This window comes from Stegostoma tigrinum, chromosome 24 (assembly GCF_030684315.1).
Source record: "Stegostoma tigrinum isolate sSteTig4 chromosome 24, sSteTig4.hap1, whole genome shotgun sequence".
In the NCBI taxonomy this organism is placed as follows: Eukaryota; Metazoa; Chordata; class Chondrichthyes; order Orectolobiformes; family Stegostomatidae; genus Stegostoma; species Stegostoma tigrinum.
The window spans coordinates 33,922,686-33,948,422 of NC_081377.1; the positions used below are offsets into that span (position 1 = coordinate 33,922,686).

The following is a 25,737-nucleotide window of genomic DNA, read 5'->3' on the forward strand; positions in this document are numbered from 1 at the left end:
CCACATTGAGCAGATGTTTACCTGCACATCTGCCAATGTGGTATACTGTATCCATTGTACCCGGTGTGGCCTCCTCTACATCGGGGAAACCAAGCGGAGGTTTGGGGACTGCTTTGCAGAACACCCACGCTCAGTTTGCACTAAACAACTGTACCTCCCAGTCGCGAACCATTTCAACCCCCCCTCCCATACCTCAGACGACATGTCCACCCTGGACCTCCTGCAGTGCCATAACGATGCCACCCGAAGGTTGCAGGAACAGCACCTCGCATTCTGCTTGGGAACCCTGCAGCCCAATGGTATCAATGTTGACTTCACGAGCTTCAAAATCTCCCCCTCCCTCAACCGCATCCCAAAACCAGCTCAGCTTGTCTCCACCTCCCTAGCCTGTCCTTCCTCCCACCTATCCCCTCCTCCCACCTCAAGCCCCTTCCCCAAACTCCTACCCACTAACCTCATCCCGCCCCCTTGACCTTTCCGTCCTCCCTGGACTGACCTATCCCCTCCCTACCTCCCCACGTACATTCGCCTTTACTGGCTCCATCCCCGCCTCTTTGACCTGTCAGTCTCCTCTCCACCTATCTTCTCCTCTATCCATCTTCTACCTGCACCCCCTCTCTCCCTATTTATTTCAGAGCCCTCTTCCCCTCCCCCATTTCTGGAGAAGGGTCTTGGCCGGAAACATCAGCTTTCCTGCTCCTCTGATGCTGCTTGGCCTGCTGTGTTCCTCCAGCTGCGCACCTTGTTATCTGAGTCTTTTTCAGGATCTCTTCTTCAGTTCAAGAAATTACATTGGACTCGAAACATTAACTCTGTTTCTCTTTCCACAGGGGCTGTTCGAAACTGAAGTTTTCCAGCTTTTTTTTTTGTTCGTGCTACTAATGCTTAACGGATTGGCTTGTAATCGTCAAGATTCTAATCTGTTCCTTTTTCAAAATAGGGTTTGTGTCAGCTGTTCACAGTCACAACACTGATATCAGGTGGTTGATTTCCTGCAGGAAGACTATTAGTTCCTTTTTCCTGACTGGTCAGGCCACGGCTGTTTTGCTCACGTATTAACTTTGTGCGTCCAAGGAAATGCAGTCAGTGACTAGTAAGTTTGTTACGCCTTTTAAAACTTCCGATTGAGATTTTCGAAATGTGAACTTAAAATATCTTAACTGTTTTCTCCATAGCATCTGGGATTGACAGTCATAATCGCCGTTAATCACATAGTGTTAGTTTCTTCCTGTGACTGTACTCCGAGTGAAGACTGAGGCCATAAATCAGGAACAGAAGTTGCTGGGATTGCTTAGCAGGTCTGGAAGCACCTGTGAAGAAAAATGTCAGCTCATCAGAGGGTTGGAGGAAGGGTGACTGGACCTGAAAGGTTAACTGATTGTTTTTTTCTTCATAGATGCTGCCAGACTCCCTGTACTCCCAGTGTTTATTTGATATTTATATTTTGAGTTAAAAATAACAGTGCATTGTTTGTATTCATCAATTTTCATCCCCCTATTTTTGGCAACTGCACTTTCAGTCTCTGGATCATAAACTCTCAAGTTGACCCTAACCATCAACCTCTTTGTCTTTCTTTGGTCTCTCTCTCTCCCCCCCACTTCCCCCTCTCTACCCCCTAAAAGCCTACCTTTTGTCACTTATCCAAATAGCCCCTTATATAGCTGGGGATGATACCTCTCGAGAACTACTACATTAAAGGTGCTATATAAATGCCTGTCATTGTTGTTAAATATTCTACAATTACCAGTAATGTTCCAATATTTTCTTTTTGGATTGTATCATGATAATTTTCAAACTAGTTTTAATCAGTATTTCAGATATGTTTTGGCTGTTTCAACGTAGATCCCCTGAATCAGACTGTGATGAATGCAAGGGCTGGGTTTTAATCTGTGTGTGGGAGAGCGGGTTTAAAGGTGCTGCCTTGAGCTGACCCCTGCATTGATCCAGCTCCATGGATGTAACCATCTGTAGGATGCACTGCAGAAATTCACCAAAGATCCTCAGACAGCACCTTCCAAACCTACAACCACTTCCAGCTAGAAGGACAAGGGCAGCAGATACATGGGAATACCACCACCTCCAAGTTCCACTTCAAACCACTCACCGTCTTGATTTGGAAATATATTCCTTCAGTGTCGCTGGGTCAAAATCCTGGAATTCCGTCCCTAATGGCATTCTGGGTGGACTGCAGTGGTTCAAGATCACCACCACCTGCACAAGGACAACTAGGGATGGGCAATAATCTTGGCCAGTGACACTCACATTCCACGAACAAATATTAAACATAAACCCTCAGATTTGCAGGGCTTTGGATTTTGGCCAGCGTGAGGTTTGGGCATTGAGGGTTCGATCGAAACAGTGAAGGTTTCTCTCTTAGACTATACTGTCCCCACTCAGAGTCAGCTGCATCTTGGGCTGGAATATACCCTGGGTGTGTTGTAGATGAGGTGGGGGAAGTAACACCTCAAATAGCCCAATTGTCTGGACCACCCCCTGCTCTCCCACCCCATGAACTGACCCAATTACATAGGGGATGGGGGTTGTGAAAACTGGCAGCTTGTAAGTGATTCAAAGTCAATTGAACTTCTAGAAAGCCTAACTGACCCTCGCAAGACATGCCACAATATAGTTGGCATGAGCTGCTCCTGAAGTCAGTTTCCTAGTTATTTTGAAAGAGGTATAAGTTGGCAGGAAGAAAGGGGTTGATACAGACTTGAGGAAGTGGACTTTGCATGTTGGGAGTAACCCCCCGCCTCCCCTAAAGATACTGCCCCTCTTCCTTCTGATGTGCCTACTCTGAAAAACTAATTCCTGTTCACCCCTTGCATTCCCTTTCCCTAAGACTCTCCAAAATCCCCAAATTCCTCGTTTGCCTACCACCACAGTCCATTCTGTTTTGTCTTTTCTATTGCCTGCCTGCAGTACTGGTAGTGCCCACTACTGAGTTTGTGGAGCCAGTGGCACTGCTGGCCAATCTGATTGACTCCAGCCTACCCCGCTGAGGGGCAATTGGACAATTTAACCCATCCGCAGACCATTAAACTCATGATTGGCTTAAGGCCACTGCCTTGGTTTTATAAAATGCCCAGTCTACCTCAAATTACTCTGTAAAGGTAAAGTATCTCAAAATTTGATCAACAGGTGAAACCAGCTGTTTCATTCTGCTATAATGTAGTAGCCACATGAGTAGCTTTGTCACTCAAACTGCATTGTGCTCAATCACACACACGACTGAATACATCTACGAATTTCAGAGTGGGTGTAATGCTGGATATGTAGCATATATATGCCAAAGACCAGAAACAGCATGCCTCTTTGTTTGTTTGCAATAGGGAGGGTAGTGACTGGACCCAAACAGATAATGCTTGCAAAAACAGTGGCCAGCAGCGCACGTGATTTCATGGTTGAATAACACTTTCTAAACAGCCTTAAATTACGCCTACAGCCAATTTAAGATTGGCTGTGATAACAAAGTGTGGAGCTGAATGAACACATCCAGCTCCATACTTTGTTATCTCGGATTCTCCAGCATCTGCAGTTCCCCATTGTCTCTGATCATGGCAACATAGCTGCCTTGCATATTTTGATGTTGCTTACATTAATACACAGACCCCTGTTCTTTATAGACAGAAAGAATGCGTATACACTGTCTTAACTTGTTGAAAATTGATCCCACTATTACCTGGGGTTATCACAAAGTTAAAGATTTAATCGAAATACTTAAAGTCCCCAATATACCTCTCTAATGGACTCAAGGTAACAGAAAATACTGACCAGATTTCTGTACTGAACAAGGAACAACTAATGTGTTGCAAAGAAATTGATTGTAATCACAGTGAAAGGAAATATGAATTGTCAACTCATAACTCCGCTCAGTTAAATTTTTATTTACATCCCTAACCATTGTACACCCATACATACAGATGCAGGCAAACTAACAGAGACAACTAGGGAAACACAGCTCATAACATGAATCAACAGGATTTTATGAGAGATAATGGGAACTTTTATCTTTGGCTTTTCCAAGATCTTTGATTTTATTTCCTGTTCTTTCAGTTTTTTTGCTGAAGACGCAGTTCGGTTGACATGTTAGCTGTTCAGTTTTCCCATCACTAGATAGAAGCAATGGTGAGAGAGGTTGGCTAGCTATTTTTCAGCATTTGATTAGCTCACTGCAGAGAAGGGAGAAAGAGATGCTGCCTTTTGCAGTATGCATTGTTCACATACAGTCTGTCCATCTGCCAACCTATCATCAAGTGCTCACTCAGTATAAGTATCATTCCCCTTTACATTATCATTTCCATAACCACTGTTAGATTCTTAGCGATTACAGCATGCATGCAAAACAAAACACTTAAGAAATATGAGTCTATTTTTTGTGATACTCAAATTAGGATTATCAGCATCTAGAATGCAATATGTTTTCTGTTGTTGCCCTTAACTTCTTAGAGGTTAAAGCATGTTTCACAACAGCTGTTTCAGGAATAGGTGACAGGTAGAATACAATTATTTTCCACCCTTCACCCATGAGTAACATTAACGTTTTCACAAAAGAAATGGCAGAGAGCACAGGTTGGAAAGTTGAAAATAACCGCACCTTGTCTTTACTTGCTCCAGGCACACCTTTTACTACTTTTGTTGATTATCTCCATTCCTTTTGGCACTGGAAGACCTTATTTGTCTTTGTCTCCTATACTCCTTGATCAAAATCTTTTTATAACTTTTCTCGGTTCAAATGACACATCGTCAACCTGAAAATGTAGTGAGTTTTGAGAAGATTTGTAGCTCAGGTTGAGTTTCTGGATGTGAGTTTGCTCGCTGAGCTGGAAGGTTCGTTTTCAAACATTTCGTCACCTTTTCTTAATTTGAAAAAATATACTTTATTCATAGAATGTACAAAAAAAACATATTTATACACCTACCCAGCCATGCAAGCTGCTCCGGGTTACCTAGGGGGTACGTACACCAACTAAAGGCAAAAACAAAACAAAGAAGAAAAAGAAACAAAGCAAAGAAAATACCCCGGCAGTCGTCACCCTGCACAGTCCCCCTTGGCCCCTGACCAGTTGGGGAAGGTGCCAGCTGGGCCCAGTTACCAGATAGGGCCCGTTTTTCTATTCTGGACGAGGGGTTTCATACCGTGGTCTTTCCCCACCGCGCCTTGGCGGCGGCTGCCCCAAGCTTTAGCGCGTCCCTCAGCACGTAGTCCTGGACCTTGGAGTGCGCCAGTCTGCAACACTTGGTCGGGGTCAGTTCTTTCAGCTGGCAGACCAGCAAGTTGCGGGCAGACCAAAGAGCGTCTTTCACCACATTGATGGTCCTCCAGGCGCAGTTGATGTTGGTCTCAGTGTGCGTCCCGGGAAACAGCTCGTAGAGCACGGAGTCCCATATCACGGAGCTGCTTGGGACAAACCTCGACAAATACCACTGCATCCCCCTCCAGACTTCCTGCGCATAGGCACACTCCAGAAGGAGGTGATCGACAGTCTCGTTCCCCCCCCCCCCCGCAGCCACCTCGAGGGCAGCGTGCGGTGGTGCAGAGATTTCGGGCATGCATAAAGGATCTCACTGGCAGATCCCCTCTCACTGCCAGCCAAGCAATGTCCTTGTGCTTGTTTGAAAGTTCTGGCGATGAGGCATTCTGCCAAACGACTTTGGCAGTCTGCGTGGGGAACCACACGACGGGATCCACCCTCTCCTTTTCCCGAAGGGTCTCGAGGATACTACGTGCTGACCACTGCCTGACGGCCTTGTGGTCAAAGGTGTTTCCTTTCAAAAATTTCTCCACGAAGGACAGGTGGTACGGGATGGTCCAACTACTCGGAGTGTTCCGCGGCAACGAGGCCAGGCCCGTCCTTCGCAACGCCAGGGACAGGTAGAGCCTCAGTAAGTAGTGACACTTGGTGTTTGCGTACTGAGGATCTACGCACAGCTTGATGCAGCCACACATAAAGGTAGCCATCAGGGCGAGGGTGGCGTTCGGTACGTCCTTTCCCCCATTTTCCAGGTCTTTGTACATGTTGTCCCTGCGGGCCCGGTCCATCCTCGACCCCCAAATGAAGTGGAAGATGGCCTGGGTGACCGCAGCGGCGCAGGTCCAGGGAATAGGCCAGGCCTGCGCCACTTACAACAGTACCGAAAGCCCCTCACACCTGACAACCAGGTTCTTACCCGCGATGGAGAGGGACCGGAGCGTCCACCTGCCCAGCTTCTGCTTCAGTTTGGTGATACGCTCCTCCCAAGTCTTAGTGCATGCCCCAGCTCCAACGAACCAAACACCCAGCACCTTCAGGTAATCTGTCCTGACGGTGAAGGGGATGAAGGAGTGGTCGTCCCAGTTCCCGAAGAACATGGCCTCGCTCTTACTCCTATTGACTTTGGCACCCGAGGCCAGTTCAAACTGGCCGCAGATGTCCGACAGCCTACTCACCGACCGACGATCGGTGCAGAAGACGGCGACATCATCCATGTACAGGGAGGTCTTGACCTGAAGGCCTCCACTGCCTGGGATGGTCACGCCCTTCAGGCTCACGTCCTTCCTGATGGATGCGGTGAAGGGCTCCACACAGCACACGAACAAGGCAGGAGAGAACGGGCGGCCCTGCCTGACTGCAGATCTGACAGGAAAACTGTCCGATTCCCACCCGTTGATCGAGACTGCGCTAACGATGTTGGCGTAGAGCAGCCGGATCCAATTGCGGATGCCCTCCCCGAACCCCAATTTGGAGAGGACGTCCCTCATGTAAGCATGAGAGGCCCTGTCGAAGGCCTTCTCCTGGTCCAGGCTGACGAGGCAGGTGTCCACCCGCCTGTCCTGTACGTAGGTGATCGTATCCCTGATGAGCGCGAGGCTCTCAGCGATCTTCCTGCCCGGCACAGCACAGGTTTGGTCAGGGTGAATCACCGACTCCAGGACAGACCTGACCCGGTTGGCTATGACCTTGGCCAGGATTTTGTAGTCCACGTTGAATAGTGAAATGGGACGCCAATTCTTAATTTCTTCCCTGTTCCCCTTCCTCTTGTAAATGAGGGTGATGATGCCCTTCCTCATGGACTTGCACATTTCCCCTGCCCGAAGAACACTATCGTACACCTCCAGCAGGTCCTGGCTGACCAGGTCCCACAGAGCGGAATACAGCTTGACCGGTAAGCCGTCACTTCCGGGAGTCTTATTCCTCTCCAAGTACTTGAGGGCTCTGGTCAGTTCGTCCAGGGATATCGGCTAGTCCAGCCCCTCCCTCATGCCGTTGTCCAAGACCTCCGTGATAGACGACAGGAATGACTCGGAGGCTGTGCTGTCCGTAGGCTTCGCGTCTTACAGTCCGGCATAGAAGGAACTGCTGATCCTCAAAATGTCGGGCCGAGACGCCGTCACCGAGCCGTCGTCCTCCTTCAGCCAGCTAAGCACAGAGCTCTCTTTGTGCACCTTCTGAAAGAAGAAATGCGAGCACGTCTCGTTCTGCTCCACGGAGCGGACCCTGGACCGGAAGATTATCCTGGAAGCCTCCACGGTGAAGAGCGAGGCTTTCTGGCCCCTCACCTCGCGGAGGTCCTCCGTGACATCGACCTCTGTCAACTGCAGAAGGAGCAGGTTCTGCACCCTTTTCTGGAGTCGCGACAGCTTTCCCTGCCTCTCTCTCGCCTTCCGAACACTCTTGAGGACAAAGAACCTCTTGAAGTTCTCCTTCACTGTCTCCCACCAGTCGCCCGTGGACTCAAAGAGGGGTTTCACGGTTCTCCAACCAGCGTACTCCCTCTTAAGCTCCTTGACGTTCTCTGGGGTCAAAAGAGTCGTGTTGAGCTTCCATGTCTCATTGCCGGCCGGCTGGTCGTCCTGTAAGTGACAGTCGGCCAGCAGGAGGCAATGGTCAGAGAAGAACACCGGCTCGACGCCAGTGGACCTGACTGTGAACGCCCGTGATACAAACAGGAAGTCTATCCTTGAGCGGATAGACCCGTCTGGCCGTGACCAGGTGTATCTCCGCTGCGCTGCGTCTGCAGGGGTGCTGAAGTCGTCGAGCAGCTTGGCGTCCTTCACCGTGCCCATCAGGAATCTGGACGTGACATCCAGTTGAATCCCCCCACCCACTGTCCCCACGTGGATCTTCCATCTGCATCGATGATGCAGTTGAAGTCTCCGCCTAGGATGACTGGCCTGGACATAGCCAGCAGGGGTGGAAGCCGCTGCAGGATGGCCAACCGCTCATTCCGTACCGCTGGGGCGTACATGTTGATCAGTCTCAGGGGAGCGTTCCTGTAGGTGACATCAGCCACTAGGAGGCGCCCCCCCCCCACACCACCTCCTGAACTTGAGAGATGGTGAAGTTGCGCCCCCGCAGCAGAATAGCCAGGCCCGAGGAGCGACAGTCGTTACCCCCGACCAGATCGAAGGCCCACAGGTCCAAGCGCCCGACCATTTTCTGTACCTGCTGAGGTGCGGTATCCCGCACTCCTGCAGAAACCGGAGGTCTGCCTTGACGGTGGTCAGGCAGGCCAACATGGACACACATCTTGCGGTGGACTTGACGCTGCGCACATTAATGCTCGCAACCCGTACCCCCATTGTGGGCAGTGACCGCAGTACCCTCCCCAAGTCCAAGGTCCAACCCCTCCATCTGTCCCTTCATGCCCATTGACCGGGCTAACTGCTGGACGCTCTCCGGGCTCAGGAAACCGTCCATGCTACCTTCCGGGTGGCATTCCCCCCCCGTCGGGGATACGGAGGCAGGAGAGTCCGGCTCTGGGTCAGGCTGGGGATGTGCTGTTTCCTCCTTCCCGCCTGAAGGTTCCGGGGGCCCTCAAGGCCCCCAGTGGCGCGTGGCTGGGTGTCGGAGGGAGCCTCAGGACGCCTCCCATCACCTGGAAGCAGGGTGCTGCTTTCCTTCTCCCTTGAGATCTTTAGCTTCTGCTTTGGGCGTCCTCCTCCGAATCCCCCTCGTCAGAGGAGCTCTTATAGCCCCCCTGTAGCTGCCTCTTCTTCGCCTGATGGTTGCGGTGCCTGGGCCCACCGGCGCGCCTTCCTCCTTGCTTTCCGGACTGTCATCCACTCCCCTGGGTCACCTGTTGCCTCCTCCATCGACTCCAGGTTGTCGAGGGGGAGTGGAGCCTGCAGGGGCGCTTTGCTGGCCTCGGGTCCATCCTGCAGGGTTGGGCCCTCCTAGACGACCTGGCCCTCCTGCACATTAGGGGGGCCCTTGCAGGGCCCTGGTGCCTTCATCTCTTCCGGGGGGGCTTGCCCTGCATTGCCCCTGCCGGCGACCTGGGCGCAGGTGGTTCCCCGCTGCGGCCATGCCCTATAGAGGTGGCCCGCTTCCCCGCAAAGGTTGCAGCTTTTTTATTTTGGGCAATCCTTTGCAAGGTGTCCCTCCTCCCTGCAGATGGTGGCTTTGCAGTCGGCCGCCTTGTGACCTGACCTACCACAGGCATGGCAGACTTTAGGTTGCCCTGCGTAGGTCAGGTAGCCCTTGCTCCCGCTGATCGCGAATCTGGACGGTGGGTGTACGATGTTCCCGTCCACGCCCATCCTCAGCGTCACCCTGACCTGCCTCTTAATGGTCCAGATCCTGAAGGGGTCCATGATGTTGGTTAGGTCCCCTTCCACCTTCATGTACCTTCCGAGGAAGGTCAGGACATCATCTGCTGGCACATGCGATTGTACATGTGTGCAGTCACCATACGGCTCCTCTGTGCTGGCATCACGAACAGCGGGACAGCGGTCAATACAGAGAGGCGTCGCTCACATCCTTTGTCCTTGAAGACCTCCAGGAAGCGCTCGCAAAGCTTGACACTCCTGAAGGTTACATCATAAAAACCTCCTCCGGGGAAATCCTGCAGGCAGTAAATGTCTGCAGCAGCGAACCCACAACAGTCCAACAGGACCCCCTTCACGAAGAAGGTGCGGTCCAGAGGTGCACCTTCATCCACCTTCTTCACGGAAACGCGGATGGTATTTCGGAACCCCTGACCCGGGGCACGAGCACTCGCCACAGCCATCGTTGCAGGTTGGCTGCTCCCCTGAACCAGCATTCGGCTGAAGCCAGCATTAAGATCCACCGGTTGCAAGGGTGCACAGCCAACTTGACGTCTTCCTTCCTCCTCCAACACAGTCACGCTCTCCTCTTCTCGGTCCATAAAAGATTGGGTCTTTATTTTGTTCCGGATGTAAGCTGGTTCACTGAGCTGGAAGGTTTGTTCCCAGACAATCCGTCACCATTCTAGGTAACATCATCAGTGAGCGAAGCTCAACTAGCCACAAAACGACATGACCCACTATCACTCGTATCCTTACATACAGATGAGGAAGGACACCATTTTGACTGGGACAACACATCCATCCTAGGACAAGCCAAACAGAGACACGCACGAGAATTCCTAGAAGCATGGCATTCCAACCGGAACTCCATCAACAAGCGCATGGATTTGGAGCCAATCTGCCACCCCCTGAGAAAAAGAACAGGAAATGACATCACCAAGCAGGAAATGACATCACCAACCCAAGGAAACCTAACCAGATAAATAGAAAGCGGGACATAACACCAGCGCTTCATCAGAGGCTCACTGATGATGTTACCTAGAATGGTGACGAAACGTCTGAAAACGAGCCTTCCAGCTCAGCGAGCAAACTCACATCCTGAAAATGTAACTGTACTGAATATTATGCAAACTCTTGTTTTTTATACTTTCTTTCTCCATGGCACCAATACCTTAACAAAATTAGCTTTTGGCCCTGTGCAGAATGTTTGTTTTCCATATCCGCTATTAATTTCTTAGCAATTACAGCATTCTAAAAACAATTTGTAAAGCAAGATAATGATACGTTGTGCTGTTAAACAAATTCAAATACTTTTACTTAACACTTTTAGAGGTCATCAGATATAAGAGATTAACTACTTCTCTGCAGCGGAAACACAACGAGGGCACAAAAATAATTGTTCCTCCCAAATTTCTAAATTTGCCTCAGAAAATAGCCTATGATCAATTCTTTGACTTAATGTATCATAAGTTCAAATAAAATGGAAACATTAACTGAAATTGCTGAAGCATTATAATCAATAATCCAGAAATTAAAGCTCATGACTTAACATTTTCAAACACATTTGCTAAGCAAGATTCAACCAGCAGCAATTTGAAAAGTAACATGAAAAGTAAGGTTGAAAATAGATATTTAAAAGTGAGCACAACAGGTACAGCAAGGGGGATGGCAAATCAAATAATGTCCTTTATTGCAAGAGAATGAAGTCTAAAAGCGTTGCTACCATTGTACAGGACATTGGCAAGATTGCACCTGGAATCTGTGTATAGGTCTGTAAGGCTTCTATACCCAGGAAGGGATATATTTATGTTGGAAACTGTTCAAAAAGGTTCACGAGGTTGATTCCTGGGTTGAAGGCTTGTCTGATGAAGAAAGATTAAATAGATTTGGTCTGTACACATTGGAGTTCAGAAGAATGGAAAATTCTCAGGGAATTCACAGTTCGAGTCGATATTCCCATTATAGAAGAATCTAGAACAATGGTGTACAGTTTAGAAGGAAGAGGTGAAGATGAAGTTAAGGACGAATTCTTTTCGTTTGAATGTTGATTGTGAAATAACTCCAGAGAGGCCAGCGTCCTGTTACCTAGTAACCTATTTGTGTACACATGCACAGTACTTGACACTGGTCTGGCTCCCTCAGAGCCAGCTCTCAGAATGAACAGAACCTCTGACACTCCTAGAGATAATGGGAACTGCAGATGCTGGAGATACCAAGATAATAAAATGTGAGGCTGGATGAACACAGCAGGCCAAGCAGCATCTCAGGAGCACAAAAGCTGACGTTTCGGGCCTAGACCCTTCATCAGAGAGGGGGATGGGGGGAGGGAACTGGAATAAATAGGGAGAGAGGGGGAGGCGGACCGAAGATGGAGAGTAAAGAAGATAGGTGGAGAGAGTGTAGGTGGGGAGGTAGGGAGGGGATAGGTCAGTCCAGGGAAGACGGACAGGTCAAGGAGGTGGGATGAGGTTAGTAGGTAGCGGGGGGTGCGGCTTGGGGTGGGAGGAAGGGATGGGTGAGAGGAAGAACCGGTTAGGGAGGCAGAGACAGGTTGGACTGGTTTTGGGATGCAGTGGGTGGGGGGGAAGAGCTGGGCTGGTTGTGTGGTGCAGTGGGGGGAGGGGACGAACTGGGCTGGTTGAGGGATGCAGTAGGGGAAGGGGAGATTTTGAAACTGGTGAAGTCCACATTGGTACAGTATGGCTGCAGGGTTCCCAGGCGGAATATGAGTTGCTGTTCCTGCAACCTTCGGGTGGCATCATTGTGGCAGTGCAGGAGGCCCATGATGGACATGTCATCAAGAGAATGGGAGGGGGAGTGGAAATGGTTTGCGACTGGGAGGTGCAGTTGTTTTTTGCGAACTGAGCGGAGGTGTTCTGCAAAGCGGTCCCCAAGCCTCCGCTTGGTTTCCCCAATGTAGAGGAAGCCGCACCGGGTACAGTGGATGCAGTATACCACATTGGCAGATGTGCAGGTGAACCTCTGCTTGATGTGGAATGTCATCTTGGGGCCTGATATGGGGGTGAGGGAGGAGGTGTGGGGACAAGTGTAGCATTTCCTGCGGTTGCAGGGGAAGGTGCCGGGTGTGGTGGGGTTGGAGGGCAGTGTGGAGCGAACAAGGGAGTCACGGAGAGAGTGGTCTCTCCGGAAAGCAGACAGGGGAGGGGATGGAAAAATGTCTTGGGTGGTGGGGTCGGATTGTAAATGGCGCAAGTGTCGGAGGATAATGCGTTGTATCCGGAGGTTGGTAGGGTGGTGTGTGAGAACGAGGGGGATCCTCTTGGGGCGGTTGTGGCGGGGGCGGGGTGTGAGGGATGTGTCGCGGGAAATGTGGGAGACGCGGTCAAGGGCGTTCTCGATCACCATGGGGGAAAGTTGCGGTCCTTAAAGAACTTGGACATCTGGGATGTGCGGGAGTGGAATGTCTTGTCGTGGGAGCAGATGTGGCGGAGGCGGAGGAATTGGGAATAGGGGATGGAATTTTTGCAGGAGGGTGGGCGGGAGGAGGTGGAGGCGCAGTGGTAGTATGGCGCACTGACCTCTACATCGCCGAGGCCAGACGCCAACTCTCCGACACCACCTCCTACCGCCTCCTCGATCATGACCCCACACCCGAGCACCAAACCATCATCTCCAACACCATTCACGACCTCATCACCTCAGGGGACCTCCCACCCACAGCCTCCAACCTCATTGTTCCCCAACCCCGCACGGCCCGTTTCTATCTCCTTCCCAAAATCCACAAAACTGCCTGCCCTGGTCGACCCATCGTCTCAGCCTGCTCCTGCCCCACCGAACTCATCTCAACCTATCTGGACTCCATTTTCTCCCCTTTGGTCCAGGAACTCCCCACCTACGTCCGTGACACCACCCACGCCCTCCACCTTCTCCAGGACTTCCAATTCCCTGGCCCCCAACACCTCATATTCACCATGGACGTCCAGTCCCTGTACACCTGCATTCCGCATGGAGATGGCCTCAAGGCCCTCCGCTTCTTCCTGTCCCGCAGGCCCGACCAGTCCCCCTCCACCGACACTCTCATCCGCCTAGCTGAACTCGTCCTCACACTCAACAATTTCTCTTTTGACTCCTCCCACTTCCTACAGACTAAGGGGGTGGCCATGGGCACCCGCATGGGCCCCAGCTATGCCTGCCTCTTTGTAGGTTACGTGGAACAGTCCCTCTTCCGCACCTACACAGGCCCCAAACCCCACCTCTTCCTCCGGTACATTGATGACTGTATCGGCGCCGCCTCTTGCTCCCCAGAGGAGCTCGAACAGTTCATCCACTTCACCAACACCTTCCACCCCAACCTTCAGTTCACCTGGGCCATCTCCAGCACATCCCTCACCTTCCTGGACCTCTCAGTCTCCATCTCAGGCAACCAGCTTGTAACTGATGTCCATTTCAAGCCCACCGACTCCCACAGCTACCTAGAATACACCTCCTCCCACCCACCCTCCTGCAAAAATTCCATCCCCTATTCCCAATTCCTCCGCCTCCGCCGCATCTGCTCCCACGACAAGACATTCCACTCCCGCACATCCCAGATGTCCAAGTTCTTTAAGGACCGCAACTTTCCCCCCACGGTGATCGAGAACGCCCTTGACCGCGTCTCCCGCATTTCCCGCAACACATCCCTCACACCCCGCCCCTGCCACAACCGCCCCAAGAGGATCCCCCTCGTTCTCACACACCACCCTACCAACCTCCGGATACAACGCATTATCCTCCGATACTTCCGCCATTTACAATCCGACCCCACCACCCAAGACATTTTTCCATCCCCTCCCCTGTCTGCTTTCCGGAGAGACCACTCTCTCCGTGACTCCCTTGTTCGCTCCACACTGCCCTCCAACCCCACCACACCCGGCACCTTCCCCTGCAACCGCAGGAAATGCTACACTTGTCCCCACACCTCCTCCCTCACCCCCATATCAGGCCCCAAGATGACATTCCACATCAAGCAGAGGTTCACCTGCACATCTGCCAATGTGGTATACTGCATCCACTGTACCCGGTGCGGCTTCCTCTACATTGGGGAAACCAAGCGGAGGCTTGGGGACCGCTTTGCAGAACACCTCCGCTCAGTTCGCAAAAAACAACTGCACCTCCCAGTCGCAAACCATTTCCACTCCCCCTCCCATTCTCTTGATGACATGTCCATCATGGGCCTCCTGCACTGCCACAATGATGCCACCCGAAGGTTGCAGGAACAGCAACTCATATTCCGCCTGGGAACCCTGCAGCCATACTGTACCAATGTGGACTTCACCAGTTTCAAAATCTCCCCTTCCCCTACTGCATCCCTCAACCAGCCCAGTTCGTCCCCTCTCCCCACTGCACCACACAACCAGCCCAGCTCTTCCCCCCCACCCACTGCATCCCAAAACCAGTCCAACCTGTCTCTGCCTCCCTAACCGGTTCTTCCTCTCACCCATCCCTTCCTCCCACCCCAAGCCGCACCCCCCGCTACCTACTAACCTCATCCCACCTCCTTGACCTGTCCGTCTTCCCTGGACTGACCTATCCCCTCCCTACCTCCCCACCTACACTCTCTCCACCTATCTTCTTTACTCTCCATCTTCGGTCCGCCTCCCCCTCTCTCCCTATTTATTCCAGTTCCCTCCCCCCATCCCCCTCTCTGATGAAGGGTCTAGGCCCGAAACGTCAGCTTTTGTGCTCCTGAGATGCTGCTTGGCCTGCTGTGTTCATCCAGCCTCACATTTTATTATCTCTGACACTCCTATATCTGTCAGCCAGGGCTCTCTGATTAAACCAGGTTAACAGCCCCAATCAGGGAACTCCTATTCTCTGGGGTCCAACTGGCCCGCATATTAGAATCACTAAAGTTTGCGTTTGGAGTCTCTTCTACGGAGAACAGTGAAGGTTGGGACATGAAATGTTTTCAAACCTGAGACAGATTCTCGATGGGGAGTGGGCAGGAGAGTGAGGTTGAGGCCATAATCAGATCAGCCTTGATTTTATTGAATGATGGAGTAGGAATTGATTGCCCTACTTCTGTTTCCACTTCTTTTTCTTTTTTTTCTCTTTGTTTTCTTTGGAATATTATTCCATACCAGAAACAGCTAGGCAGCCTGAAAGTAATGAGCTTTTGCACTTCCTAGCAACTTCAATGTTTAATGGTATTATTTCTTGAAGTCTACTAATAGTGGGGCTTTGGAAGAAAAGAATGAAATGAAAAATATATATAATTATAATCAGTAGATACAAAGAGGGTGAAATGTCACTCAAAGCTCAGCAATGATCTGTTATTTGTCTTTGCAAACAAGTATTTCATCAGTTTTGCTGCCTTCCCTCTGATCCTCTGAAAATAGCTGAAATTTGAAGAAAAGCAGGTTATGAAACATCACAACACACAAATTCAGCAAACGGAAAGAAGGGAGAAACAATCACTTTTGCTTCCTTTCATTGCAGCAAGTGAATAGAGAGCCACAGTCATTGAGGAGAAACCGTCCGTTCGTGTTTGCTGATGCGATTAACCAAATCTGGGATATTGTAACATTTCATGGCAGTGTTATGCAACAAGATTGTGTTGTTTTCAGTTAGGGTGCTCCTTTCAAGTGTAGTTATACAATAGGCAAAAAAGCTCTGAAAAATAAAGACTAACAAGGACATGACATGGGGCCAATCTTTACAACACATAACTTGTGGTTCCAGTAATTTTTTTCCTATCAATGTGATGGTGTAGCTCCAAAGAGAAGTGATGTATGGTAACAATTTTGAGCTGCAATTTTGCTGCAATACTAAAAATCATTCCACACAGCCATAGGCATGCATCTTCATAGGGAAACAAACTTTGCCAAATAGGAAATGTGATCTGTCAGTACATTAATAAAACAGTACTTGTGTTTTGCTTTCCTTTGTGCGACTTGGCCTTGTTCCACACTGCGCCCCAAATGAGTCACTTATGGTCTAACAGATTCACTTCTAGCCAGATTTTTGCAAAAAAAAACTAGTTCTTTGTAACCATTCAAACATTCTTCCAAGTCATAGAATCCCTATAAGTGTGGAAACAGGCCCTTTGGCCCAACAAGTCCACACTGACCCACAGAACGTTCTTCTGAGACCCATTCCCCCTATATCCCACCTAATCTACACAACCCTGAACACTATGGGCAATTTAGCATGGCCAATCCACCTAGCCTGCATATCTTTGGACTGTGGGAAGAAACTGGAGCACCCAGAGAAAACCCACACAGACAGGGGGAGAATGTGCAAACTCCACACAGATGCTCGCCCAAGGGTGGAGTCAAACCTGGGTCCCCGGCTCTATGAGACAGCAGTGCTAGCCACTGAGCCACTGTGCCTCCCTGCCACACTGATCCTCTGAGGACTATCCCACTCAAACCTACCTCCACCCAATCCCTGTGATCCTGAAATTCCCATGGCTAATTCACCAAATCTGGACATTTCTGGAGACTATGGGCAAATTAGCATCGCCAACCCATCTAGCCTGCACATCTTTGGACTGTGGGGCGAATTGGGAGTGCCCGGGGGAAACCCACGCAGACACAGGGGGAATGTGCAAAGTCCACTCTGACAGACACCCAAGCTGGAAGCGAACCTGGATCCTTGGCACTGTGTAACAACGGTGCGAAACACTGAGCCACTGTGCCATCCCAAAATCAGCAATCCAATCAGACTTTCTTTCAATGCAGGAGGAAGAGTACATGAAGGAAAGAATATTTATAAGATGTCCTTAACCTCTGGACGTCTTGATGCAGTATTCATCCAGTCAAGTGTTTTTCAACAGTGGTCACTGTTGTCATGAACAAAATGCATTAACTTATCACAATAGTGACACATGCTACATTGTAATTCCTATAAAACAATCTTACGCCCCAGATATGCACACAGTATTTTGACTGAAGAATCAACGAGAAAAAGAACAAGAATTGAAAGAGATAATATAATGCTTTGAGCCTGCTGTTTGCTCTTTCACACCTTTTGCTCCTATCCCTGAATCTCTGAGGAAAAAATAATGTCTATCCCAGTCTTAAATATATTCAGCAATGGGATGTCCACAGCCCTCTGGGGTAGGGAGTTCTAAAGATTTGCAATGCTAGAGCTGAGAAATTGCTTCTCATTTCCTCAGTCCTCAGCCCCTTATCTTGAAGGCCCCATGTTCAAGATTCCCCTTCCACTCTCTCTCCTGTTTGGTCGACCACATTGCTGTCTGTTCAGATTAGGGTGGAATGGCCTTGTTAAGGTCCCCCTAGTGTCCAGGGATGAGCAGGCTAGGTAGATTAGCTACGAGAAATGCAGGGTTACAGTGATAGGTTGGGTCTGAGTGCAATGCTCTTCAGAGGGTCAGTGTGATTCGATGGGCCTAATGGCCTGCTTTCATGCTGTAGGGGATTCTGTAATTCTCTTATGAAGCTGAAATGTGCAGTTAGCTATTGCTCACTTAACCAGGGTTTTTTTTTAGCATTCTTGGAGTTTTGGACTTGCCAGCTGGACCAATGTTGCTACATTTCCACTTGTCCTTTAGACAAAGTTGGTACCTTCTTCCTGATCTGCTGCAGTCTGTGTGGTGAATGAACGAATGAATAAATTATTGTCACGTGTATCTTGAAGATAAAGTGAAAAGTGTTTTGTCACCACAATCCAATGCCATTTTGAGTTACACGGAGGATAATAAGAAATTACTTACATAAAAGTTCATCTTCTGTTGAAATTAGAGTCTCAAGCAAGGCTTCAGGGCTTTGCTAAGGTTTCTGTTAAGGTGTTCCAGTCCTCAAGGAGCCCCATTCCAGGAACAGCAATGATGACACCAATGACCCATAAGACCATAAGACATAGGAGCAGAAGTTAAGCCATTTGACCCATCGAGTCTGCTCCACTGTTCAATTGTGGCTGATAAGTTCCTCAACCCCATTCTCCCGCTTTCTCCCTGTAACCCTTGATCCCCTTGATAATCTAGAGCCTATCTATCTCAGTCTTAAATGTACTCAATGACCCGGCCTCCACAGCCTTCTGTGGCAGTGAATTCCACAGATTCACCACTCTCTGGCTGAAGAGGTTTCTCCTTATCTCCGTTCTAAAAGGTCTTCCTTTTACTCTAAGGACATGCCTCGGGTCCTAGACTGTCCTACCAATGGAAGTATCTTCCCAGCATCCACTCTGTCCAGGCCATTCAGTATTCTGTAAGTTTCAATTAGATCCCCCCTCATCCTTCTAAACTCCAATGAGCATAGTCCCAGAGTCCTCAAACGTTCCTCATGTGTTAAGCTTTTCATTCCTGGGACCATTCTTGTGAGCTTCCTCTGGGCCCATTCCAGGGCCAGTACATCCTCCCTGAGATATGGGGCCCAAAATTGCACACAATACTCCAAATGTGGCCTGACCAGAGCCTTTTAAAGTCTCAGTAGTACATCCCTGCTTTTATATTCAAGTCTTCTCAAAACAAATGCCAACATTGCATTTGCTTTCCTGATTACTGGCTCAACCTGCCAGTTTACCTTGAGAGAATCCTGGACTAGAGCTCCCAAGTCTTTTTGCACTTCAGACTTCTGAATTTTCTCTCCACTTAGAAAATAGCCCATGCTTCTATTCCTCTTATCAAAGTGCATGATCTCATGCTTTCCCACGTTGTAGTCCATTTGCCACTTCTTTGCCCACTCTCCTAACCTGTCCAAATCCTTCTGCAGCCTCCCTACCTCCTCAATACTACCTGTCCCTCCACCTATCTTTGTACCATCTGCAAACTTAGCCAGAATGCCCACTGTTCCTTCATTTGGATCATTAATGTACAAAGTGATAAGTTGTGGTCCAAGCACTGATCTTTGCAGAACACCACTTGTCACCAGCTGCCATCCTGAGAAAGACCCTTTTAACCCCACTCTCTACTTTCTGCCAGAAAGACAATCTTCTATCCATGCTAGCACCTTGCCTCAAACACCATGGGCCCTTATCTCACTTAGCAGCCTCCTGTGCGACACCTTGTCAAAGGCCTTCTTGAAGTTCAGGTAGATAATATTCATTGACTCTCCTTGGCCTAATCTGCTCGTTACTTCCGCAAAAAATTCTAACCGATTTGTCAGGGCTGACCTCCCCGTGCTGACTTTGCCCTATTTTACCATGTACAAGTATTCAAAAATCTCATCCTTCACAACAGACTCTAAAATCTTATCCATGACTGAGTTTAAGCTAGTGGGCCTATAATTTTCAGTCTCTTACCTTCCTCCCTTTTTAAACAAGGGTGTCACACTGGCAATTTTCCAGTTCTCTGGGACCTCCCTGTATGCAGAAAGAAGGTTGTTAACAGGGACAAATTCCACCAACCTATCTGCAGCACCTTGGGAAGTTTCTTTTTATATTTCCTGAAATCAATTGACTCAGGTATTTGAAAGATAGATTAAATCACCCTCTAACTAACTACCTACAACTTTTCTGTGTGTGTCAACACTGAATTAAGGCTGCAATAAAGCTAAAGTTCCCACCCTCAAGTGCAATGTTTGTTCATTGCTAAACAAAAAGAAAAAAAACTAGGCTTCAGATTTTAAAAAATACCCTTTAAAAAAACTCCTACACTCACACCAGCTGACAGTGCAGAATTCATGTTTATTTGGAAAGATTATCTTTAATTCACTGTTCCAAAAGAGTTTCTGACCCTCTAAAAAAAGTTCACAGAAATAAAACTGAAAAAAACCCTTTACTTTAGAATTTAAATTCCCAAACAATGTTATGATTAAAAACCTTTCTCTTACCAGTCAGTAGAAACATTGACAAATGTGTAGGGGAAAATGTCCCAAAGCAGCTTAAGGGTGGTAGCAGCCTGAAAATGTACAAAAGTTTGAAAGCATGGGACATTGAATGAAAGCCTCCAAATTCTGAGATTGGGAAATGAAGTGTCTCTTATCTGAGGATGGTGAAAGATGGAAACTCTTTTGTTTGTAACTATTGCAGAAGATGATTCGGTCAACACTCAGCCCAAGTCTCCAAACTCAGAAAACATTTTTCCACAACTTTACAAGGTTGAAGGTCCAAGCTACATCGTCCAAGAATATATTACACTAAGAGCATTGAAACCTCTAGTCACCTGTCATCAATGTGCTAAAGTTCTTTAACAGCTCTTAATTGATGCTTTACCATTTCCTTCAGAGCCAATTTTAGCTGTCAGCCATGCCATGTAGTACTTCTTCAAGCACATAGTTACATCCTTTGCTCAGATAGACAGGTTTAAGAGACAAGGTCTTTATCCCATGGTAGACGAGTCCAAAACTAGAGGCTATTCAAACATAATTCATGGGACATGTGAGGTTGTGGCTCAAGTTTCACATGGCTGCAATGTGATTGGGTCTAACAGCTACACAGGCACTGGAGTAGATATCTGAAGAGAGTGAGTACACAGATATTTACAAAAGTCCAAGAAATTTATAATGACATGTCACCTATGACACCTATGCTTCCTCAGCACCTTCCTTTTCTCCCTCTCCCTCCCACTTTGTCTAAATGCAGACTGATCTCCAGCATTATGGTGGAAGGAGCTTGTTCTACAGTTGGGTCTGCTGGTGTGGAAAAAAATTGAGAAATGGCTCTTGGTAGCCAGATGGCCCAGGCCTGTTCAAAGTCTCCTGCTTAGGTGTAGGCCCACAGCCCTTGGTTTGAACTTCTGCGGGCTTTGGGATGACTGGTAGGGGTAGACTTGGAGGGATGGCAGCTCTGCAAAGTCTTGAGAAGAATATTCTGATGATTCAGTACACCACTCTCTCCCCAATGACACCACCCTGCATCCTTGACTGAAAGGGGCACCTGAAGTGAGGTCAATGCCCCCAGAGCTCCCCTCTCACTTATCATTGATGTTTAGCACCAATGGCTAAAATGATAGAGTGCTGGTCTCTGTGCATATCTGACAGACACTGAGTGTACTGGAGCTGGATTTCCACGGAAACAGTATGGGAAGATGAATGGATAACAGCCACTCAATGGATACAATTCATCCCATAGTGAGAGTCACAGTCCATGAGACTTGGTGAATTGTATGTACAGTGTTAGAGTGAGTTAGCAGATATAAGCTTTGGAAGTAATAATGTTTCAGTGGTTGTTTGGACAAGCCCAATAATCATTTAAACTTTACTGAATCTTTAGAAGTCTTTCTTATAGATAAGAACACATTTGTCTAGTGTTTGCACTGAAACTGCTGGATATTGTTTCATAGCAAGGTCACTGGGGTCATTTAAGAGACTGCTGGACATGCATATGGTCACAGAAATTTGAGGGTGCATACATGAGGATCAATGGTCGGCACAACATTGTGGGCTGAAGGGCCTGTTCTGTGCTGTACTGTTCTATGTTCTATGTATTCTTCATAGTCTTTGTGCCCACACTTCCCTCATCACTAACTCATGAGTGGGAATGATTGGTGCCTGTAGCCTTTGTTGGACACGGTTAGTTCAAAGATTAATGGGTTAACTTCGTGTATCTCATTTGCTGCAATTCAGTGGTGTGTTATATCGGTACTATATCGCTCTGTTCATCTAATACCACAGTAAACTTACAGTTGTTCTTTGTTAACTGCAATCTTATTTTATGGAACAAATAATGTCTTTTAATGTTCCTGTTTCTCAGCATCCACTTTCATATCGTTCAATCATTATTAAAGTCCTTTTAATGGAAGCTATTCATGAGATTTCCAGCATTCACACTATTTTACCTATGTACTTAAGTTTTATTTATTAGCTTAAAACAGATGAATCTGACATTCTAAAATATGTATTTTTAGTTTTTAGTCTTTTTATAGTTCATCTTTCCTCCATCTTCTGCACTGTACCTCACCAAACCCACCTTATCAACAACCTACCCTGCCCCTATGGTGTCCCACATTACTGATTCTACCCCAATTTTACTCTCATTCCTAGAACAACACCATATTATGCAGGGAGAGAAATAGGCCATTCAGCTCATCAATTCAGCACTCAGCGATCATAGCCGAAAGACCAGCATCTCTTGCTTTTGCACCATCTTCAAAAGCTTACAGTGTAGACATGCACTGGCATTCCAAAGCTGCTCTACTTGGTCCACGGCATTTACAGAAGGTGTTGGAGAGGAGGAAAGATGGCATCACAATTCTCTGACTGGTGTTCCTGGTCAAGGTGGTGGTGCAGTGCAGAGGAGTCCTTTTCCTGGAGATCTGGCAAAGGAGACCATGCCACCGTTCCCTGGCAGCCTTGTCCAAGATCATCACTTGGCTCAGTGCCATTTCCATGGGGCAGAGCAACAGCTAGATGTGCTGCATAAGGACAATGACCTTCTCCCCTGTGCCAGGATGCATGAGACAATCTTTTCTCTGATGCTAATGAGGGTTCACTATTTCTACTGCTGCACCCATCTCCCAATAAGACCTACGCCATGCAACATCTTGCCTCCTCCGCTTCCACTGTCCTCCATCAATCTCCCAGACTGGTCACTCTGCATGCCCTCTGCACATCCTACTCAGTCACTCAGGGCACTTCGCCACCTTTTGGTCACCTGTACCAACATTAACAGCTGTGCCATTCACCTCTATCTCACTCAATGCCTCCCTTTCTCTCATTACAGGAGAAGATAGCTCATATCTGAGCAAAAAGGGCCAATATGGGGGGAGGTCCTCACCTGATATAAGGAGAGGATTCCAATTCCCTCCACCCTGTCTCCCCTTCTGACCCCTGGATGTTCATGGTGTGGGAGGTCCTGGCAAGCCCAGACACAAGCCCCCTACTCAAGTCACCCGGCCAAACCCCCAGGGCCAATGAACTTGACAGCCAAGCAACCTCTCTCCATCCAGCTGTGGAACCAGAGAGCATATTGGAACTTGGGGGAGGGAGAGGGAGAAGAAATTCTATTGAAGTGCCACAGATGACAATGCACAGTATGTTATTTGGTGCTGGTTTATAAATGTGGCACGGCTTTCAACTTACTTTGAATGTTTGTCTCTGTATGTAGCCCCAAATGTAATTGTTCCAGCACAAGGCCTGGCTTCATGGTGACACAGTATGTGCCATGGGATCTGTGGTGAGAGCCTGTTTCAGTATCTGGAAGCGAGAAGAACAAGAGGCCAATGCTGACATCTTTGATCTTTGTCCTTCAACACTCTATTCTATCACAGCCTCTGTATTTAGAAGTGTGGTGTGAGTGAGCAGGTCAGTGATATCTGGAGGGTAGGAAGGTGCACAACAAACAGCAGGGGGGGGGGGGGAGGGAGCAATGCATTAGGATGTCCAGGGATTAGGGACCTCATGGAGTCTGTGTCCTCTACAGTGAATGGATGTGTGTGTAACGTTCTCCTTTCTAAGCCCCCGACACGGGTCTGTCCTGCAGTTTGCCCGTTCACAGGAATGAGTCCGTTGTCCCACCCACTCTGCAAGTGGTCACAGCCATTTTCTTCCCCATTGTGCACTCTGGGTATCCCGCTTGATGTTGACAGAAGCTGACAGTCAGAGCTCCTCAGTCAGTGGGTTCCAGCCTCTGCTTCTATATGTTGGTGAGGTCCCAAACATCCAGGTCCCTCACTGTAAAGCCCACATGGTTCACATTTCTCCAGCCTATCTACATAAGCCTGCTCCTACACACCCTGCAGCTCCTTGCATATGAGGTGACCACACCAAGTGTGGCCATTTACTGAAGTCAGGGTGCCCCTCACTGTGAACAAATCCCCTCCTGCATGACCTCCCTCGCATTCATGATCTACTACAACCCCTCCTTGCAGATTTCTTTTCTTAAATATTCATTCACAGGTACAGACATCTTTGGTCAAGCTGGCGTCTGTTGCCACTAAGCCAACCATATTGCTGTGAGTTTGGAGTCACATGTTGGCCAGACTAGGGAAAGTTGGCAGTTTCCTTCCCTGTTTGCTAGTGAACCAGATGGGTTTTACCTGACAATGGATTCATGGTCATCGTTAGACTTTTAATTCCAGATTTATTTTCTAACTTCAAATCCCACCATCTTCCAGAATATTATGTGGGGATCTAGATCTAGCAATGAAACCACTAGACCACTCCGTCCACAATTGTTTCATTTGGCCTGTTAGCAATATATTTAATGAATAATAATCCCTCTTAGTTGGCATCTTGAAACTCCCCAGTGAAAGAACTTACCACACTGCATGTGAAAAACTTAATAGCTGCAGTGAGATACTCCCAATATTAGGATAGTTCTCAATGAAATTCTCGCTGATGCTGCCACAAACTTCACCATCACCCACATTGCTCAGGCCCCCCATAAGATTCCACCTCTTGAATATTTTTAAAGCAGAGGTAGATAGATTCTTCATAAAAAAGCAAAAAGATTATCAGGATACAAAAACAAAGTTGCTGGAAAAGCTCAGCAGGTCTGGCAGCATCTGTGAAGAGGAAAACAGAGTTAATGTACACCGGACCTGAAACGTTAACTCTGTTTTCTCCTTCACAGATGCTTCCAGACCTGCTGAGCTTTTCCAGCAACTTTATTTTTGTTCCTGATTTACAGCATCCGCAGCTCTTTTGGTTTTTATTTAGATTTTCAGGATAAGCAGACATACAGAGTAACCAGATCAACTACATTCTTGTTGCATGGTGGAGCAGGTTTGAGAGGCCGACTATTCCTCCTTATTTATAAGTTCATTTACAAAAATAAAATTGCTGAAATAACTCAGTAGGACTGACTTTTTTATAAGTTCACATGCTTGTTCACACTGTTGTCAAGTGAGTCAACCATATTGTGTTTGCATAATAACACCAACTTGTTTTGCGGTGACTTTTATAGAAAAGTATCTTTTTAACAAAAGATTCTTGCATTATTGCCATGTCATTTGACCATTATACCTTCAACAATCAGACCTTATCTTCACGTAATGATCTCTGTAATATTTTTATGCTATCATTGGAAGCTGAACCAGTATTTACATTTACTCTTACCAATTTTCTTGAAGCTCCATAGAAAGCATCCTATCTGGGTACATCACAACTCGGTACAGCAACTGAGATAACACGGTGTGAAGCTCGATGACGACAGCAGGCCAAGCAGCATCAGAGGTGCAGGGAAGCTTGACGTTTCGGGTTAGGACCCTCCACTGCCCTGCTCAAGGCCCCAAGAAATTACAGAGTTGTGAATGCAGGCCAGTCCATTACGAAAACCAAGCTTTCTTCTATTTACTCCATCTACATGGCCCACTGCCTCAGGAAAGCGGCCAGCATGTTCAAAGTCCTCTCCCAACCCAGTTG

General features: G+C 48.1%; 1 protein-coding gene across 1 annotated transcript in view; it reads left to right on the forward strand.

The window, feature by feature from the left end:
• Nucleotides 1-1,005: 1,005 nt before the first annotated feature.
• The window catches only part of LOC125464837 (F-box only protein 39-like), an 84,020-nt gene continuing 59,288 nt past the window's right edge, over nucleotides 1,006-25,737 (forward strand). Inside the window, exons 1-2 of the mRNA XM_059654345.1 lie at nucleotides 1,006-1,093; nucleotides 1,176-1,369. The gene's annotated coding sequence lies outside the window, so the exon portion shown is untranslated. The remainder of the gene's footprint in view (nucleotides 1,094-1,175; nucleotides 1,370-25,737) is intronic.